The 13,338-nt window shown below is 56.5% G+C and overlaps 1 protein-coding gene across 1 annotated transcript in view; it reads left to right on the plus strand.

Moving 5' to 3' along the window:
* Positions 1–13,338, plus strand: part of LOC140192847 (caspase-3-like) — a 94,228-nt gene that overhangs the window by 16,273 nt on the left and 64,617 nt on the right. The window lies entirely within an intron of this gene.

Consider the following 13,338-nt stretch of genomic DNA (forward strand, 5'->3'; position numbering starts at 1 on the left):
ATGGAAATATAGGAGTTTGGAGGGATTCGTATGGATGGATAGGGAGTTTGGAGGGGTTCAGATGGATGTCGGTGTGGGGGTTTCAGATGGATGGGGTCTTGAGGGGTTCAGATAGATGGATGGAGGTCTGGAGGGGTTCAGATGGATGAGGGTCTGGAGGGGTTCAGATGGATGAGGGTTTGGAGGGGTTCAGCTAGATGGGTAGGGGTCTGGAGGGGTTCAGATGGATGGATGGGGGTCTGGAGGGGTTCAGATGGATGGTGGTCTGGAGGGGTTCAGAAGGATGGTGTCTGGAGGGGTTCAGTTGGATGAGGGTCTGGAGGGGTTCAGATGGATGGATGAGGGTCTGGAGGGGTTCAGATGGATGGGGGTTTAGAGGGGTTCAGATGGATGGGGTCTGGAGGGGTTCAGTTGGATGAGGGTCTGGAGAGGTTCAGATGGATGGGAGTCTGGAGAGGTGCAGTTGGATGAGGGTCCGGGGGGGTTCAGATGGATGACGGTCTGGACGGGTTCAGATGGATGGATGGGGGTCTGGAGGGGTTCAGATGGATGGATGAGGGTCTGGAGGAGTTCAGCTGGATGAGGGTCTGGAGGGGTTCAGATGGATGGATGAGGGTCTGGACGGGTTCAGATGTATGGATGAGGGTCTGGAGGGGTACAGATGGATGGGGGTCTGGAGGAGTTCAGATGGATGGATGAGGGTCTGGAGGAGTTCAGATGGATGGATGGGGGTCTGGAGGGGTTCAGATGGATGGATGGGGGTCTGGAGGGGTTCAGATGGATGGATGAGGGTCTGGAGGGGTTCAGATGGATGAGGGTCTGGAGGGGTTCAGTTGGATGAGCGTCTGGAGGGGTTCAGATGGATGGGGGTCGGGAGGGGTTCAGTTGGATGAGAGTCTGGGTGGGTTCAGATGGTTGGGGGTCTGGAGAGGTTCAGTTGGATGGATGAGGGTCTGGAGGGGTTCAGTTGGATGAGGGTTGGAGGAATTCAGATGGATGGGAGTCTGGAGGGATTCAGATGGATAGGGAGTTTGGAGGGGTTCAGATGGATGGTGGTGTGGGGTGTTCAGATAGATGGGGGTCTGGAGGGGTTCAGATGGAAGTATAGGGGTTTGGAGGGATTTGCATGGATGGATAGGGAGTTTGGAGGGGTTCAGATGGATGGCGGTGTGGGGGGTTCAGATGGATGTGGGTCTGCAGGGGTTCAGATGGATGAGGGTCTGGAGGGGTTCAGATGGATGGGTAGGGGTCTGGAGGAGTTCAGATGGATGTGTAGGGATCTAGAGGGGTTCAGATGGATAAGGGTCTGGAGGGGTTCAGATGGATGGGGGTCTGGAGGGGTTCAGATAGATGGATGAGGGTCTGGAGGGGTTCAGATGGATGGGGGTCTAGAGAGGTTCAGATGGATGGGGTCTGGAGGGGTTCAGTTGGATGAGGGTCTGGAGAGGTTCAGATGGATGGGAGTCTGGAGAGGTGCAGTTGGATGAGGGTCTGGGGGGGTTCAGATGGATGACGGTCTGGACGGGTTCAGATGGATGGATGGGGGTCTGGAGGGGTTCAGATGGATGGATGGGGGTCTGGAGGGTTTCAGCTGGATGAGGGTCTGGAGGGGTTCAGATGGATGGATGAGGGTCTGGACGGGTTCAGATGGATGGATGAGGGTCTGGAGGAGTACAGATGGATAATGGTCTGGAGGGGTTCAGATGGATGGATGAGGGCCTGGAGGGGTACAGATGGATGGGGGTCTGGAGGGGTTCAGATGGATGGATGAGGGTCTGGTGGAGTTCAGATGGACGAGGGTCTGGAGGGGTTCAGTTGGATGAGGGTCTGGAGGGGTTCAGATGGATGGTGGTCTGGAGGGGTTCAGATGGATGGGGTCTGGAGGGGTTCAGTTGGATGAGGGTCTGGAGGGGTTCAGCTGGATGAGGGTCTGGAGGGGTTCAGATGGATGGATGAGGGTCTGGACGGGTTCAGACGGATGGATGAGGGTCTGGAGGGGTACAGATGGATGGGGGTCTGGAGGGGTTCAGATGGATGGATGAGGGTCTGGAGGAATTCAGATGGATGGATGGTCTGGAGGGGTTCAGATGGATGGATGAGAGTCTGGAGGGGTTCAGATGGATGAGGGTCTGGAGGGGTTCAGTTGGATGAGGGTCTGGAGGGGTTCAGATGGATGGGGGTCTGGAGGGGTTCAGATGGATGGGGGTCTGGAGGGGTTCAGTTGGATGAGGGACTGGATGGGTTCAGATGGATGGGGGTCTGGAGAGGTTCAATTGGATGGATGAGAGTCTGGAGGAGTTCAGATGGATGGATGGGGGTCTGGAGGGGTTCAGATGGATGGATGAGGGTCTGGAGGGGTTCAGATGGATGAGGGTCTGGAGGGGTTCAGTTGGATGAGGGTCTGGAGGGGTTCAGATGGATGGGGGTCTGGAGGGGTTCAGATGGATGGGGGATTGGAGGGGTTCAGTTGGATGAGAGTCTGGATGGGTTCAGATGGATGGGGGTCTGGAGAGGTTCAGATGGATGGCGGTGTGGGGTATTCAGATAGATGGGGGTCTGGAGGGGTTCAGATGGAAATATAGGGGTTTGGAGGGATTCGTATGGATGGATAGGGAGTTTGGAGGGGTTCAGATGGATGTCGGTGTGGGGGTTTCAGATGGATGGGGGTCTGGAGTGGTTCAGATGGATGGGGTCTTGAGGGGTTCAGATAGATGGATGGAGGTCTGGAGGGGTTCAGATGGATGAGGGTCTGGAGGGGTTCAGATGGATGAGGGTTTGGAGGGGTTCAGCTAGATGGGTAGGGGTCTGGAGGGGTTCAGATGGATGGATGGGGGTCTGGAGGGGTTCAGATGGATGGGGTCTGGAGGGGTTCAGAAGGATGGTGTCTGGAGGGGTTCAGTTGGATGAGGGTCTGGAGGGTTTCAGATGGATGGGAGTCTGGAGAGGTTCAGTTGGCTGAGGGTCTGGAGGGGTTCAGATGGATGGATGAGGGTCTGGAGGGTTTCAGATGGATGGAGGTCTAGAGGGGTTCAGATGGATGGGGTCTGGAGGGGTTCAGTTGGATGAGGGTCTGGAGAGGTTCAGATGGATGGGAGTCTGGAGAGGTGCAGTTGGATGAGGGTCTGGGGCGGTTCAGATGGATGACGGTCTGGACGGGTTCAGATGGATGGGTGGGGGTCTTGAGGGGTTCAGATGGATGGATGGGGTTCTGGAGGAGTTCAGCTGGATGAGGGTCTGGAGGGGTTCAGATGGATGGATGAGGGTCTGGACGGGTTCAGATGTATGGATGAGGGTCTGGAGGGGTACAGATGGATGTGGGTCTGGAGGTGTTCTGATGGATGGATGAGGGTCTGGAGGGGTTCAGATGGATGAGGGTCTGGAGGGGTTCAGTTGGATGAGGGTCTGGAGGGGTTCAGATGGATGGGGGTCTGGAGGGGTTCAGATGGATGGGGGTCTGGAGGGGTTCAGTTGGATGAGGGACTGGATGGGTTCAGATGGATGGGGGTCTGGAGAGGTTCAATTGGATGGATGAGGGTCTGGAGGGGTTCAGATGAATGGGGGTCGGGAGGGGTTCAGATGGGTAGGGATCTGAAGCGGTTGAGATGGGTGGGGGTCTGGAGGGGTTCAGATGGATGGGGGTCTGGAGAGGTTCAATTGGATGGATGAGGGTCTGGAGGGGTTCAGATGGATGGCGGTGTGGGGTGTTCAGATAGATGGGGGTCTGGAGGGGTTCAGATGGAAATATAGGGGTTTGGAGGGATTTGCATGGATGGATAGGGAGTTTGGAGGGGTTCAGATGGATGCCGGTGTGGGGGGTTCAGATGGATTTGGGTCTGGAGGGGTTCAGATGGATGAGGGTCTGGAGGGGTTCAGATGGATGGGTAGGGGTCTGGAGGAGTTCAGATGGATGTGTAGGGATCTAGAGGGGTTCAGCTGGATAAGGGTCTGGATGGGTTCAGATGGATGGGGGTCTGGAGGGGTTCAGATGGATGGATGTCTGGTGGGGTTCAGATGGATGAGGGTCTGGAGGGGTTCAGATGGATGAGGGTTTGGAGGGGTTCAGCTAGATGGGTAGGGGTCTGGAGGGGTTCAGATGGATGGATGGGGGTCTGGAGGGGTTCAGATGGATGGGGGTCTGGAGGGGTTCAGATGGATGGAGTCTGGAGGGGTTCAGTTGGATGAGGGTCTGGAGGGGTTCAGATGGATGGGAGTCTGGAGAGGTTCAGTTGGCTGAGGGTCTGGAGGGGTTCAGATGGATGAGGGTCTGGACGGGTTCAGATGGATGGGTAGGGGTCTGGAGGGGTTCAGATGGATGGATGAGGGTCTGGAGGGGTTCAGATGGATGGGGGTCTAGAGGGGCTCAGATGGATGGGGTCTGGAGGGGTTCAGTTGGTTGAGGGTCTGGAGAGGTTCAGATGGATGGGAGTCTGGAGAGGTTCAGTTGGCTGAGGGTCCAGAGGGGTTCAGATGGATGGGTAGGGGTCTGGAGGGGTTCAGATGGGTGGATGAGGGTCTGGAGGGGTTCAGATGGATGGGGGTCTAGAGGGGTTCAGATGGATGGGGTCTGGAGGGGTTCAGTTGGATGAGGGACTGGATGGGTGCAGATGGATTGGGGTCTGGAGAGGTTCAATTGGATGGATGAGGGTCTGGAGGAGTTCAGATGGGTGGATGGGTGTCTGGATGGGTTCAGATGGATGAGGGTCTGGCGGGGTTCAGTTGGATGAGGGTCTGGAGAGGTTCAGATGGATGGGGGTCTGGAGGGGTTCAGATGGATGGGGGACTGGAGGGGTTCAGTTGGATGAGAGTCTGGATGGGTTCAGATGGATGGGGGTCTGGAGAGGTTCAGTTGGATGGATGAGGGTCTGGAGGGGTTCAGTTGGATGAGGGTTGGAGGGATTCAGATGGATGGGAGTCTGGAGGGATTCAGATGGATAGGGAGTTTGGAGGGGTTCTGATGGATGGCGGTGTGGAGTGTTCAGATAGATGGGGGTCTGGAGGGGTTCAGATGGAAATATAGGGGTTTGGAGGGATTTGCATGGATGGATAGGGAGTTTGGAGGGGTTCAGATGGATGGCGGTGTGGGGGGTTCAGATGATTTGGGTCTGGAGGGGTTCAGATGGATGAGGGTCTGGACGGGTTGAGATGGATGAGGGTCTGGAGGGGTTCAGCTAGATGGGTAGGGGTCTGGAGGGGTTCAGATGGATGGATGGGGTCTGGAGGGGTTCAGTTGCATGAGGGTCTGGAAAGGTTCAGTTGGATTGGTAGGGATCTGGAGGGGGTCAGATGGATGGGGGTCTGGAGTGGTTCAGATGGATGAGGGTCTGGAGGGGTTCAGTTGGATGAGGGTCTGGAGGGGTTCAGATGGATGAGGGTCTGGACGGGTTCAGATGGATGGATGAGGGTCTGGAGAGGTACAGATGGATGGGGGTCTGGAGGGGTTCAGATGGATGGATGAGGGTCTGGAGGGGTTCAGATGGATGGGGGTCTGGCGAGGTTCAGATGGATGGATGAGGGTCTGGAGAGGTTCAGATGGATGAGGGTCTGGAGGGGTTCAGATGGATGGGGGTCTGGAGGGGTTCATTTGGATGAGGGACTGGATGGGTTCAGATGAATGGGGGTCTGGAGAGTTTCAATTGGATGGATGAGGGTCTGGAGGAGTTCAGATGGATGGATCGGGGTCTGGAGGGGTTCAGATGGATGGATGAGGGTCTGGAGGGGCTCAGATGGATGAGGGTCTGGAGGGGTTCAGTTGGATGAGGGTCTGGAGGGGTTCAGATGGATGGGGGACTGGAGGGGTTCAGTTGGATGAGAGTCTGGATGTGTTCAGATGGATGGGGGTCTGGAGAGGTTCAGTTGGATGAGGGTTGGAGGGATTCAGATGGATGGGAGTCTGGAGGGATTTAGATGAATAGGGAGTTTGGAGGGGTTCTGATGGATGGCGGTGTGGGGTGTTCAGATAGATGGGGGTCTGGAGGGGTTCAGATGGAAATATAGGGGTTTGGAGGGATTTGCATGGATGGATAGGGAGTTTGGAGGGGTTCAGATGGATGGCGGTGTGGGGGGTTCAGATGGATTTGGGTCTGGAGGGGTTCAGATGGATGAGGGTCTGGAGGGGTTCAGATGGATGGGTAGGGGTCTGGAGGAGTTCAGATGGATGTGTAGGGATCTAGAGGGGTTCAGATGGATAAGGGTCTGGAGGGGTTCAGATGGATAGGGGTCTGGAGGGGTTCAGATGGATGAGGGTTTGGAGGGGTTCAGCTAGATGGGTAGGGGTCTGGAGGGGTTCAGATGGATGGATGGGGGTCTGGAGGGGTTCAGATGGATGGGGGTCTGGAGGGGTTCAGATGGATGGGGTCTGGAGGGGTTCAGTTGGATGAGGGTCTGGAGGGGTTCAGATGGATGGGAGTCTGGAGAGGTTCAGTTTGCTGAGGGTCTGGAGGGGTTCAGATGGATGAGGGTCTGGACGGGTTCAGATGGATGGATGAGGGTCTTGAGGGGTACAGATGGATGGGGGTCTGGAGGGGTTCAGATGGATGGGGGTCTGGAGGGGTTCAGATAGATGGATGGAGTTCTGGAGGGGTTCAGATGGATGAAGGTCTGGAGGGGTTCAGATGGATGAGGGTTTGGAGGGGTTCAGCTAGATGGGTAGGGGTCTGGAGGGGTTCCGATGGATGGATGGGGGTCTGGAGGTGTTCAGATGGATGGTGGTCTGGAGGGGTTCAGATGGATGGGGTCTGGAGGGGTTCAGTTGGATGAGGGTCTGGAGGGGTTCAGTTGGATGGGAGTCTGGAGAGGTTCAGTTGGCTGAGGGTCTGGAGGGGTTCAGATTGATGGATGAGGGTCTGGAGGGGTTCAGATGGATGGGTGTCTAGAGGGGTTCAGATGGATGGGGTCTGGAGGGGTTCAGTTGGATGAGGGTCTGGAGAGGTTCAGATGGATGGGAGTCGGGAGAGGTGCAGTTGGATGAGGGTCTGGGGGGGTTCAGATGGATGACGGTCTGGACGGGTTCAGATGGATGGATGGGGGTCAGGAGGGGTTCAGATGGATGGATGGGGGTCTGGAGGCGTTCAGCTGGATGAGGGTCTGGAGGGATTCAGATGGATGGATGAGGGTCTGGAAGGGTTCAGATGGATGGATGAGGGTCTGGAGGAGTTCAGATGGATGGATGGGGGTCTGGAGGGGTTCAGATGGATGGGGGTCTGGAGGGGTTCAGTTGGATGAGGGACTGGATGGGTTCAGATGAATGGGGGTCTGGAGAGGTTCAATTGGATGGATGAGGGTCTGGAGGAGTTCAGATGGATGGATGGGGGTCTGGAGGGGTTCAGATGGATGGATGAGGGTCTGGAGGGGTTCAGATGGATGAGGGTCTGGAGGGGTTCAGTTGGATGAGGGTCTGGAGGGGTTCAGATGGATGGGGGTCTGGAGGGGTTCAGATGGATGAGAGTCTGGATGTGTTCAGATGGATGGGGGTCTGGAGAGGTTCATTTGGATGGATGAGGGTCTGGAGGGGTTCAGTTGGATGAGGGTTGGAGGGATTCAGATGGATGGGAGTCTGGAGGGATTCAGATGGATAGGGAGTTTGGAGGGGTTCTGATGGATGGCGGTGTGGGGTGTTCAGATAGATGGGTGTCTGGAGGGGTTCAGATGGAAATATAGGGGTTTGGAGGGATTTGCATGGATGGATAGGGAGTTTGGAGGGGTTCAGATGGATGGCGGTGTGGGGGGTTCAGATGGATTTGGGTCTGGAGGGGTTCAGATGGATGAGGGTCTGGAGGGGTTCAGATGGATGAGGGTTTGGAGGGGTTCAGCTAGATGGGTAGGGGTCTGGAGGGGTTCAGATGGATGGATGGGGGTCTGGAGGGGTTCAGATGGATGGGGGTCTGGAGGGGTTCAGATGGATGGGGTCTGGAGGGGTTCAGTTGGATGAGGGTCTGGAGAGGTTCAGATGGATGGGAGTCTGGAGAGGTGCAGTTGGATGAGGGTCCGGGGGGGTTCAGATGGATGACGGTCTGGACGGGTTCAGATGGATGGATGGGGGTCTGGAGGGGTTCAGATGGATGGATGGGGGTCTGGAGGAGTTCAGCTGGATGAGGGTCTGGAGGGGTTCAGATGGATGGATGAGGGTCTGGACGGGTTCAGATGTATGGATGAGGGTCTGGAGGGGTACAGATGGATGGGGGTCTGGAGGGGTTCAGATGGATGGATGAGGGTCTGGAGGAGTTCAGATGGATGGATGGGGGTCTGGAGGGGTTCAGATAGATGGATGGGGGTCTGGAGGGGTTCAGATGGATGGATGAGGGTCTGGAGGGGTTCAGATGGATGAGGGTCTGGAGGGGTTCAGTTGGATGAGCGTCTGGAGGGGTTCAGATGGATGGGGGTCGGGAGGGGTTCAGATGGATGGGGGACTGGAGGGGTTCAGTTGGATGAGAGTCTGGATGGGTTCAGATGGTTGGGGTTCTGGAGAGGTTCAGTTGGATGGATGAGGGTCTGGAGGGGTTCAGTTGGATGAGGGTTGGAGGAATTCAGATGGATGGGAGTCTGGAGGGATTCAGATGGATAGGGAGTTTGGAGGGGTTCAGATGGATGGTGGTGTGGGGTGTTCAGATAGATGGGGGTCTGGAGGGGTTCAGATGGAAGTATAGGGGTTTGGAGGGATTTGCATGGATGGATAGGGAGTTTGGAGGGGTTCAGATGGATGGCGGTGTGGGGGGTTCAGATGGATGTGGGTCTGCAGGGATTCAGATGGATGAGGGTCTGGAGGGGTTCAGATGGATGGGTAGGGGTCTGGAGGAGTTCAGATGGATGTGTAGGGATCTAGAGGGGTTCAGATGGATAAGGGTCTGGAGGGGTTCAGATGGATGGGGGTCTGGAGGGGTTCAGATAGATGGATGAGGGTCTGGAGGGGTTCAGATGGATGGGGGTCTAGAGGGGTTCAGATGGATGGGGTCTGGAGCGGTTCAGTTGGATGAGGGTCTGGAGAGGTTCAGATGGATGGGAGTCTGGAGAGGTGCAGTTGGATGAGGGTCTGGGGGGGTTCAGATGGATGACGGTCTGGACGGGTTCAGATGGATGGATGGGGGTCTGGAGGGGTTCAGATGGATGGATGGGGGTCTGGAGGGGTTCAGCTGGATGAGGGTCTGGAGGGGTTCAGATGGATGGATGAGGGTCTGGACGGGTTCAGATGGATGGATGAGGGTCTGGAGGAGTACAGATGGATAATGGTCTGGAGGGGTTCAGATGGATGGATGAGGGCCTGGAGGGGTACAGATGGATGGGGGTCTGGAGGGGTTCAGATGGATGGATGAGGGTCTGGAGGAGTTCAGATGGACGATGGTCTGGAGGGGTTCAGTTGGATGAGGGTCTGGAGGGGTTCAGATGGATGGTGGTCTGGAGGGGTTCAGATGGATGGGGTCTGGAGGGGTTCAGTTGGATGAGGGTCTGGAGGGGTTCAGCTGGATGAGGGTCTGGAGGGGTTCAGATGGATGGATGAGGGTCTGGACGGGTTCAGATGGATGGATGAGGGTCTGGAGGGGTACAGATGGATGGAGGTCTGGAGGGGTTCAGATGGATGGATGAGGGTCTGGAGGAGTTCAGATGGATGGATGGGGGTCTGGAGGGGTTCAGATGGATGGATGAGGGTCTGGAGGGGTTCAGATGGATGAGGGTCTGGAGGGGTTCAGTTGGATGAGGGTCTGGAGGGGTTCAGATGGATGGGGGTCTGGAGGGGTTCAGATGGATGGGGGATTGGAGGGGTTCAGTTGGATGAGAGTCTGGATGGGTTCAGATCGATGGGGGTCTGGAGAAGTTCAGATGGATGGCGGTGTGGGGTGTTCAGATAGATGGGGGTCTGGAGGGGTCCAGATGGAAATATAGGAGTTTGGAGGGATTTGTATGGATGGATAGGGAGTTTGGAGGGGTTCAGATGGATGTCGGTGTGGGGGTTTCAGATGGATGGGGTTCTGGAGGGGTTCAGATAGATGGATGGAGGTCTGGAGGGGTTCAGATGGATGAGGGTCTGGAGGGGTTCAGATGGATGAGGGTTTGGAGGGGTTCAGCTAGATGGGTAGGGGTCTGGAGGGGTTCAGATGGATGGATGGGGGTCTGGAGGGGTTCAGATGGATGGTGGTCTGGAGGGGTTCAGAAGGATGGTGTCTGGAGGGGTTCAGTTGGATGAGGGTCTGGAGGGGTTCAGATGGATGGATGAGGGTCTGGAGGGGTTCAGATGGATGGGGGTCTAGAGGGGTTCAGATGGATGGGGTCTGGAGGGGTTCAGTTGGATGAGGGTCTGGAGAGGTTCAGATGGATGGGAGTCTGGAGAGGTGCAGTTGGATGAGGGTCCGGGGGGGTTCAGATGGATGACGGTCTGGACGGGTTCAGATGGATGGATGGGGGTCTGGAGGGGTTCAGATGGGTGGATGGGGGTCTGGAGGAGTTCAGCTGGATGAGGGTCTGGAGGGGTTCAGATGGATGGATGAGGGTCTGGACGGGTTCAGATGTATGGATGAGGGTCTGGAGGGGTACAGATGGATGGGGGTCTGGAGGGGTTCAGATGGATGGATGAGGGTCTGGAGGAGTTCAGATGGATGGATGGGGGTCTGGAGGGGTTCAGATGGATGGATGGGGGTCTGGAGGGGTTCAGATGGATGGATGAGGGTCTGGAGGGGTTCAGATGGATGAGGGTCTGGAGGGGTTCAGTTGGATGAGCGTCTGGAGGGGTTCAGATGGATGGGGGTCGGGAGGGGTTCAGATGGATGGGGGACTGGAGGGGTTCAGTTGGATGAGAGTCTGGATGGGTTCAGATGGTTGGGGGTCTGGAGAGGTTCAGTTGGATGGATGAGGGTCTGGAGGGGTTCAGTTGGATGAGGGTTGGAGGAATTCAGATGGATGGGAGTCTGGAGGGATTCAGATGGATAGGGAGTTTGGAGGGGTTCAGATGGATGGTGGTGTGGGGTGTTCAGATAGATGGGGGTCTGGAGGGGTTCAGATGGAAGTATAGGGGTTTGGAGGGATTTGCATGGATGGATAGGGAGTTTGGAGGGGTTCAGATGGATGGCGGTGTGGGGGGTTCAGATGGATGTGGGTCTGCAGGGGTTCAGATGGATGAGGGTCTGGAGGGGTTCAGATGGATGGGTAGGGGTCTGGAGGAGTTCAGATGGATGTGTAGGGATCTAGAGGGGTTCAGATGGATAAGGGTCTGGAGGGGTTCAGATGGATGGGGGTCTGGAGGGGTTCAGATAGATGGATGAGGGTCTGGAGGGGTTCAGATGGATGGGGGTCTAGAGGGGTTCAGATGGATGGGGTCTGGAGCGGTTCAGTTGGATGAGGGTCTGGAGAGGTTCAGATGGATGGGAGTCTGGAGAGGTGCAGTTGGATGAGGGTCTGAGGCGGTTCAGATGGATGACGGTCTGGACGGGTTCAGATGGATGGGTGGGGGTCTTGAGGGGTTCAGATGGATGGATGGGGTTCTGGAGGAGTTCAGCTGGATGAGGGTCTGGAGGGGTTCAGATGTATGGATGAGGGTCTGGAGGGGTACAGATGGATGTGGGTCTGGAGGTGTTCTGATGGATGGATGAGGGTCTGGAGGGGTTCAGATGGATGAGGGTCTGGAGGGGTTCAGTTGGATGAGGGTCTGGAGGGGTTCAGATGGATGGGGGTCTGGAGGGGTTCAGATGGATGGGGGTCTGGAGGGGTTCAGTTGGATGAGGGACTGGATGGGTTCAGATGGATGGGGGTCTGGAGAGGTTCAATTGGATGGATGAGGGTCTGGAGGGGTTCAGATGAATGGGGGTCGGGAGGGGTTCAGATGGGTAGGGATCTGAAGCGGTTCAGATGGGTGGGGGTCTGGAGGGGTTCAGATGGATGGGGGTCTGGAGAGGTTCAATTGGATGGATGAGGGTCTGGAGGGGTTCAGATGGATGGCGGTGTGGGGTGTTCAGATAGATGGGGGTCTGGAGGGGTTCAGATGGAAATATAGGGGTTTGGAGGGATTTGCATGGATGGATAGAGAGTTTGGAGGGGTTCAGATGGATGGCGGTGTGGGGGGTTCAGATGGATTTGGGTCTGGAGGGGTTCAGATGGATGAGGGTCTGGAGGGGTTCAGATGGATGGGTAGGGGTCTGGAGGAGTTCAGATGGATGTGTAGGGATCTAGAGGGGTTCAGCTGGATAAGGGTCTGGATGGGTTCAGATGGATGGGGGTCTGGAGGGGTCAGATGGATGAGGGTTTGGAGGGGTTCAGCTAGATGGGTAGGGGTCTGGAGGGGTTCAGATGGATGGATGGGGGTCTGGAGGGGTTCAGATGGATGGGGGTCTGGAGGGGTTCAGATGGATGGGTGTCTGGAGGGGTTCAGATGGATGGGGTCTGGAGGGGTTCAGTTGGATGAGGGTCTGGAGGGGTTCAGATGGATGGGAGTCTGGAGAGGTTCAGTTGGCTGAGGGTCTGGAGGGGTTCAGATGGATGAGGGTCTGGACGGGTTCAGATGGATGGGTAGGGGTCTGGAGGGGTTCAGATGGATGGATGAGGGTCTGGAGGGGTTCAGATGGATGGCGGTCTAGAGGGGCTCAGATGGATGGGGTCTGGAGGGGTTCAGTTGGTTGAGGGTCTGGAGAGGTTCAGATTTATGGGAGTCTGGAGAGGTTCAGTTGGCTGAGGGTCCGGAGGGGTTCAGATGGATGGGTAGGGGTCTGGAGGGGTTCAGATGGGTGGATGAGGGTCTGGAGGGGTTCAGATGGATGGGGGTCTAGAGGGGTTCAGATGGATGGAGTCTGGAGGGGTTCAGTTGGATGTGGGACTGGATGGGTGCAGATGGATTGGGGTCTGGAGAGGTTCAATTGGATGGATGAGGGTCTGGAGGAGTTCAGATGGGTGGATGGGTGTCTGGATGGGTTCAGATGGATGAGGGTCTGGCGGGGTTCAGTTGGATGAGGGTCTGGAGAGGTTCAGATGGATGGGGGTCTGGAGGGGTTCAGATGGATGGGGGACTGGAGGGGTTCAGTTGGATGAGAGTCTGGATGGGTTCAGATGGATGGGGGTCTGGAAAGGTTCAGTTGGATGGATGAGGGTCTGGAGGGGTTCAGTTGGATGAGGGTTGGAGGGATTCAGATGGATGGGAGTCTGGAGGGATTCAGATGGATAGGGAGTTTGGAGGGGTTCTGATGGATGGCGGTGTGGAGTGTTCAGATAGATGGGGGTCTGGAGGGGTTCAGATGGAAATATAGGGGTTTGGAGGGATTTGCATGGATGGATAGGGAGTTTGGAGGGGTTCAGATGGATGGCGGTGTGGGGGGTTCAGATGATTTGGGTCTGAAGGGGTTCAGATGGATGAGGGTCTGGACGGGT

Source organism: Mobula birostris, unplaced genomic scaffold (assembly GCF_030028105.1).
Source record: "Mobula birostris isolate sMobBir1 unplaced genomic scaffold, sMobBir1.hap1 scaffold_282, whole genome shotgun sequence".
Lineage (NCBI taxonomy): Eukaryota > Metazoa > Chordata > Chondrichthyes > Myliobatiformes > Myliobatidae > Mobula > Mobula birostris.